Source organism: Vespa crabro, chromosome 8 (assembly GCF_910589235.1).
Source record: "Vespa crabro chromosome 8, iyVesCrab1.2, whole genome shotgun sequence".
Classification (NCBI taxonomy): Eukaryota; Metazoa; Arthropoda; class Insecta; order Hymenoptera; family Vespidae; genus Vespa; species Vespa crabro.
The window spans coordinates 8,760,088-8,767,587 of NC_060962.1; the positions used below are offsets into that span (position 1 = coordinate 8,760,088).

A 7,500-nucleotide genomic window follows, 5' to 3' on the forward strand; every position below is an offset into this window, starting at 1 on the left:
CTAACGGATCTAATCGTGATAATTACAATTGATTAGAGAAAAAGTAAAAGGGTCGAGTTCACATTCAACTTTCCAAACGAATCTTGACATTTCTGATTAATTAAAGTAACCTAATGAGAGTACGTCTGTCGAGATAATAAAATATGTATCTGAAGAAAATAAACGTGACATTTGTTTCCTTGAACTTTTTACTTTTAGAAATTCAAAGAACCAATCGTGATTTCTTAAGCATCAACGAAACGTTTTCCATTCGTTTCGTATGGACTCAATGAAAACATTGTGACGAGATTTCTTCTTTCTCTCTCCCTCTCTCTTTCTTTCATAAATATGTAAATTCTACATGGATATCTGCGTTATGAGAGAAAGAAGGAAGGAAAGAAAGAAAGAAAAAAAGATGAAAACAAAACTTTTCATTGTTACGAAGAGAAAGAAAAAAGGAGAGAGAAAGAGAGAGAGAGAGAGAGAGAGAGAAAGGGATAAAGAAAGAAGAGATAACATAATCGATATAAGATTATGCGAATTCGATTGAGTTTCATCGATTCACGAAAAACTTATGCGATTTAACAACGACCAAGACATCGACTAAGATCGACGAACAGAAAACAGATTTTTCAGTCTATTCTCGGTCTTCTTTGCTAACCTGAAATAAAGGAAAAAAAAAAAGAACAAAAAATATATATATATATATATATACATATACATACATATATACATAAAATAAGTAAGGGAGAGAAAGATAGTAGATGGAGTAGAAGAGGGAAAGGAGTTTCGGAAGGACGAATTCGTTGTCGATTCATGGGATATGACGTTCCCTGAGTGCCGTGTATACAAACGTAAACGAAGTAGCGTCATGCGTCATGGCATACTCGCACACTTTCTGCATTATTCATAGGCGTCGGCCGAAAGAGCCGCGTTCGCGTCCTACCACCCTTTATATCCCCCTACCCACCCACTCTTTCTTTCTCTCTCTCTATGCATCTACAACCTACCTTCCTACCTATCTACCTACCTACCTACCTACCTACCTACCTTCCTACCTACCTACCTACCTACCTACCTACCTACCTACCTACCTACCTACCTACCTACCTACCTACCTACCTACCTACCTCGAAACATATATACATACATATACAAAGCAGATACACCGACTACCATTCGTTACGTAGCTATAAGTTCATACGTAAATGTGTTGCCGCGAGAGCAGCCGGTAGCGTATGTGCTAGCGTATATCTGCAAGTTTAAAACGGGATCATCTCATTATGCGCTTGCCGGCGAAAATGTGTGGTTTTTACGTTTTTATTTTCCTTACTCCTTTTTTTTTCTCACCTTTTTTTCTTTTATCTTTCATTCTTTTTTATTTCCTTTTTCTCTTCCTTCCTCCCTCCCCCTCCTACCCCTGTCCCCATCCCTAACCGAATCCATATACAAACTCTATGAAGTACGTGTTGCGAGAAAGAAAACCACGGGGAGTTTATAAATTGAAATTGTCATGTTCGAAGAATGTTTGAAGTAATATTATATTATATTGTACATTGATACGACGATATAAAATATTTCTTGAGAATTTTTCGACAGAGAAATTTTATATATATATATATATATATATATATATATATATAGTGACATTCTAGTAAGAAACAAACAATTTGAAAATTTTAGAAAGACTCAGATCACAAGGGAATTCTTTTATATTTATATATTTTTCAGTTTTCCACGTCGCAATGAATCAATGAGGAAACAGCTGTTTTTGACAGATTACTACCGATCTGTATAAATTCTTGATAGTCTCATTCCTCTCCAATATATATATGTGTATATATATATATATATATATATATATATATATATATATATATATCGTTCTCTTTCCTTTTTCTCTTTCTTTTTTACGAGAATAGCCGTGAATCCCAGCACATTCAGAGAGAAAAATATATCTCGAAACTGTACTCAAAAACTGTACGGTCAACTGCAAAATGTTTACTGGTTGCTGACCGAGAGCTTTCGAGTACTGGGAAACATTTTGGAAAAGCTCTGTTGTCCATTCAATTTTTTATTTTTTTATTTTTTTTTTTTGTTTTTTTTTTTCTTTCATACATGTGGAAAGGATTCCAATCCCTTTACCTGTCACCCTGTTATCATCATTCGAATGATCTATCGAACAACACGTTTCTATTTCGTTTCAATATTAATTTTCCATGGCATCGATTAACGATACGTATTAATTAGTTATATTCGTTCGACTGTTTATACGTTAAAATGAATATACACGCTATAAATGATCATAAATAATCGATTTTCCGTATCCGATTAACCGTTGTTCAAAAGGGGTCGATGATCGAAGTCATTTAAAAGCTGTCATATATATTTCTGTGTATATGTGTATATATATATGAATATTATATATATATGTATATATGTGTGTGCGTGCTTGTGAAAGAGAAAGGTTCGCTATAATTAATAACGAATTAACATCATAGAAGCAGTTATGAGAGAGGAACGATGAAAGCTGAAGTTCAGCGACTAATGGTCTACATCATGGCAGCTCTTTGCAGGAGAAAAAAAAAGAAAAAAATATAGAAAAGAAAAAAGAATAGCGAGAGAGAGAGAGAGAGAGAGAGAGAGAGAAAGAGAATTTTCCCTTTCACGGGAGCATGCAAGTAGGGATCTCTCGCATCGCAAAAATTTAAATAAAATGTAGAACGGAACGTAATTGCGTCTCGACTTTGGAGATTTGAAAAAATAAAAAAGATAATGGAAAAAGAAAAAAAGAGAGAGAGAAAGAAAAAGGAAAAAGAAAAGAAAAAAAAGGAAGAAGAAAAGAAAGAAAAAGAAGTAGAAGAAGAAGAAGAAGAAAAAGAAGAAGATGATGATGAAGGAGAGCCATAGTGTAGTAAACGAAGCTACTCGGGAAATCTCACTTCTTATAGAATATATTTTCTTCGCGCTTACGAAGAGGAAGGATTTGCATATTGGACACGGAGCTGGCAAGTGGCACCGGCTGTCGTTGCTACCCCGTTGTCCAACTGGCATTGCCTTTCTTTTTTACCTCGTAAAACCCTCCTTTTATATACCTTTCAACGATCCCTAAACCTTTCCTCTCTCTCTCTCTCTCTTTCTCTTTCTCTTCGCTCCTCCTATTTCTTTTCTATCCTCGAATAAAGAAACAAATTAGATTTTGTTCTTTGTACTTTTCTTTTAACTATTCCTATTGAATATTCTCTCTCTCTCTCTCTCTCTCTCTCTCTCTCTCTCTCTCTCTCTCTCTCTCTCTCTCTCTTTTTGAATAATTTCAGGTTTCTCTCGTTAGCCAAGAACACTTTCCTCCTTCTTCAATATTATCTAACTAGTCTTGGTATTGAATATTCAACGAGTAAATTATATTCCTTGAGTTTCAACGATAAAAGTCACATTCCCTGTAAATTACGAGAAAACGTCTTTAACCATTCGAGTCACGTTCGATTCTATTTACGACGCCGAATAACGAGAGTACCTACCACCAACTCTTGCCTCTTACTCGCACAATATACTCTCTCTGGTCTTACGATTTAGTTCAACTTTTGAATATGTTAACTACCGAAACAATTACTCACGAACATTTTTTTTTCCCCCGTGCCTGTCGCTTTTCCCTTTGTATTCTTTCATTGGCTGACCCAATTCGTTCTATATCACTACCATTACCACCACCACTACCACCGTTACTATTATTCTTTCCCGTGTATAATATATTATAATAATATGTAATTATATTAATTTTCTTTCTTTTCTCTTTCTCTTTTTTTCTTTCTTTTTTCTTTTTTTTTGTTTTTTTTTTTTGTTTTTTTTGTTTTTTTTCCTAATAAGGAACAAATATAACAGAACGTTTTAAACGAACAACGAAGGAATAATTAAAAATAGAGCGCGCACGGACAAAGAGGAAAAATAAAAAAACAAAGAATAAAAATAAGGGAAATGAAAAAGGACAAACGAAAGGGAAGGAAAGCAAAATTGAAAATCGATTTTCGGCCAAACGATCAAGTATATACATATACATATACACACATATATATATATATATATATATATATATTTTTTTTTTTTGATGATAAAATTCATTTCCGTGAAGTTAATTATAAGCTCGCGACGCACGCGACGCCGGAAAGCGCCGTATACGGGTGAGAATAATAGCTGGATTAATTAGCTAACCGTATAATCACCGTAATACGTTGTGGTCCTGGCTAATGAAATTCACGCAATGAGTACCGGCCAAACATTGACGTATCTACTCGTTTCAATTAACCGTTCGCTTTGACGAATCATTCGTTTTTCCCTCGTCTCTCTCTCGCTCTCTCTCTCTCTCTCTCTCTCATTCTACCTCCCTGCTTTTCCATTTTTTAACTTCTCATCGTGTGCCACCCCGAATTTTATGTATTCATCAAATTCGTCTAGGTGGTATTAATCATTGAAATTATTCAAATTATAAATTAAATTCATTACTACTGTGTATGTGTCATTTTAATTAGATAAAAAAAAAAAAAAAAGAAAAGAAAACAAACAAAGGACAAAAAAATTAACCGTCGATCAATCAATAAAACGATCGATCGATAGAACGAACGAACGAACGAACGAACGAACGCGCTTATACGTGTATAATCCATTGATAAAACTTAAAATTAATTAACCTGCCAATCGTATAACTGTGATAATACTACGTTAGTATAATCTTGCACCTTTGACGTCACGTATTTATTATGTTCTCGTCGATAATTAAATTTATTCCTATATATTCAATTAGATAAAAGTAACGAGAAACACGATAAAAAGTATCATAACTGTTGGCTCAATTGTATTCGCATATGATTTCGTCCGTAATTGATAATTGTTTAATGTAATTATTCCGTAACAATGGGGGATAAATGATATTGAATTAAAAATAATATACATGAAAAAAGTTAAAAAAAGAAAAAAAAGAAAAGACATAAAAAAAATTATAGAATCGGAGATAAGTAAGTAAGTAAGTAAGTAAGTAAGTAAGTATATAGATCTTTGTTAAGTTATTTTCATGACAAATGTCCAATGTAAGGAAATTTCACGTTGGATAATTGTATAGAGGGAAGTACTCGTATCTAATCCTCAGTGTACCGAGAGGACACAAGAGCTTTTCGTAATCCCTGGAAGCTAATCGTGTTGGTTTCACTAGGATTTAGCCTGGCATGACTAATTTCAAGACTTATAACGCGTGTCCTTCATCATACACATATCTGTATATGTATGTATGTATGTATGTATGTGTATATGTGTATATAATACATATCGAACGAACAAGAACGAGTTACACATTAACGCGTTATTGTCGACGAAAGGATAAAATGATAAAATGATAAAATGATAAAACGTACTCGATGAAAAAGTGTCACGATCATGTCGATTATCGAATTAAATAACACGAGATAAAGGAAGGTTTCAATATCGATACGATCTATTGTCGATATTTTATAATTGAAATTGATCAATTTCTATCGCGTAAAATTTAGAAATACGTGTAAACGAAAATCATTGTTAAACGTCTACCATAGTAATCGTAGTAATCGTAGCTATCGTCGGTAGTTGATACCAAAGGATAAATAACGTCGACGTCGATGGGGTTCGTTGCTCGTTGATCTTATTTACGCTTCGACCGAGTGACCCTGATTTAGAGAGGGTTGTATGCCCGAATAAGGGTCAGCGCGCGCGCACACGCTTGCTCGAACGAACAAACGGCGAGCGATAAGCCCTAAACTGGTAATCAAAGCGATCGATCGATCAAACGCAACGCCAAAGCCGATTGGTTCGTTCCTACCGTGTTAGCAAAGGGTCTACCTCGGCGGGAGTAGTGAATTTTCGAAAATCGATTGGTCTTCTCGAAACTTAACTACGTATTCGCGTAAACATAGTATACGTAACTTCCTACTATACGATTCGTTTTGATCGATTCAAAACGATATTTTATCTTTGTTATCTCTTATCAACTGCTTTTAGATTTCGCCATAAGAATATTATGACGAACGAACGAACGAACGAACGAACGAACGATTATTTTTATCTAAATAATAGATATCACTTTGATGCTTTGTCGTAATATCTCGTACCAATCAGTACTCACGGAAGAAAAAGAAATAATGAAATAAAATCGATTTCTTAAGAAAAAAAAAAAAAAAAAAAAAAAATTGGAAAAAGGAAAAAATAAGGTAAAAGGTCTTCTAAAATAAATCGGTAGAACAGTCAGCATTTTAAAATGCGAAGCACGTAGGGACGCTCCCGGTAACTATGAATACCGAATCGTCGAGAGGAAAAATGGCAAACGTGAAGAAGGTTAGGCGCACGTTGCGCTATTCCTAGTGGCGTAGTTCGCGCGTAAAATCATCCCTTATTCGCTTTTCATCGGAGCTCTTCGACCACTTTCCAGTCTGCATAACCACCCTCGAGTTACGTTCGACTTTACTCCGTAAGAAGGCGTACAAACTCGTTAAAACTTTCGTCTATCGAGATGTTGCTATACCCATCGATTTGGGATTCTTACAAATTTTAAAAACGCCCTTTTCCTGTTAGAACCACGAAAGATCTTTTTAAATTCTCTTCCTTCCTTTTTCTTTTTTTTTTTCTTTCCTCTTCAATTTATACCTTCCAACTTCAAATGACCATATGGAAATAAACATAATTCGAATGAAATACAATGAAAGAGACTTGGTAAATATTTGACGCGAGTAACTTTAGTTTGGTTTTTATAAAACGAAACAAAAAAAAAAAAAAAAAGAAAATAACAAAAAGATAAACACAACAAAAGTAATAAAAACAACAGCAACAAAATTATTATTCCACGTGAAATGCGAAAGAGGAAGGATGAAAAAAATAACGTTAATGCGCACGAAATCTGGCGAAGTTATGAAATTTTCTCTCTTCTTTTTTTAACGGCATGACCCCACGGTTTATGGTGAGACGGAGGTGGAGAAAGAAGGGAGTGATTTTTTTCGCAAAGAACAGTACCGTGTCTACGTCGCTCGTTACTTCTGCACGTGCGCTCGTGTGCTATCTAAAAAACGAAGAAAAACTCTGTTACCTGTCCCAGCGTTACCACATTTGCATGTAAATGTTCTTTCTCTCTCTCTCTCTCTCTTTCTCTCTCTCTCTATCTCTCTCTCTTCTTACCCATACTTCATTCTTTCCCAACGACGATGGCGACGACGACGACGACAACGATAAAAAATAATTCACCTCTCCAATGAACAGGCCGTGCTTAACGACATGAACTTCGCTATAAAGCTGCGAGTCGAATGTCCTTACTCATCGATTAAATCAAATTTCGTACGATTAGCATTTTAATTGTTCCGGTGTCTGGTCGTCAATGTTCTTGTATAATTTATAGAAAAAAAAAAAAAATAAAAGACAGAGAGAGAGAGAGAGAGAGAGAGAGAGAAGGAGAGATCATAGAAAGTTTATAATGTGTATGCATGTATTGGACAGAAATCTCAAATTATTATTACA

The 7,500-nt window shown here is 34.8% G+C and overlaps 1 protein-coding gene across 5 annotated transcripts in view; it reads left to right on the forward strand.

The window, feature by feature from the left end:
• The window catches only part of LOC124426206 (acetylcholine receptor subunit alpha-like), a 130,855-nt gene that overhangs the window by 36,317 nt on the left and 87,038 nt on the right, over nt 1-7,500 (forward strand). The gene's annotated exons all lie outside the window — the stretch shown is intronic.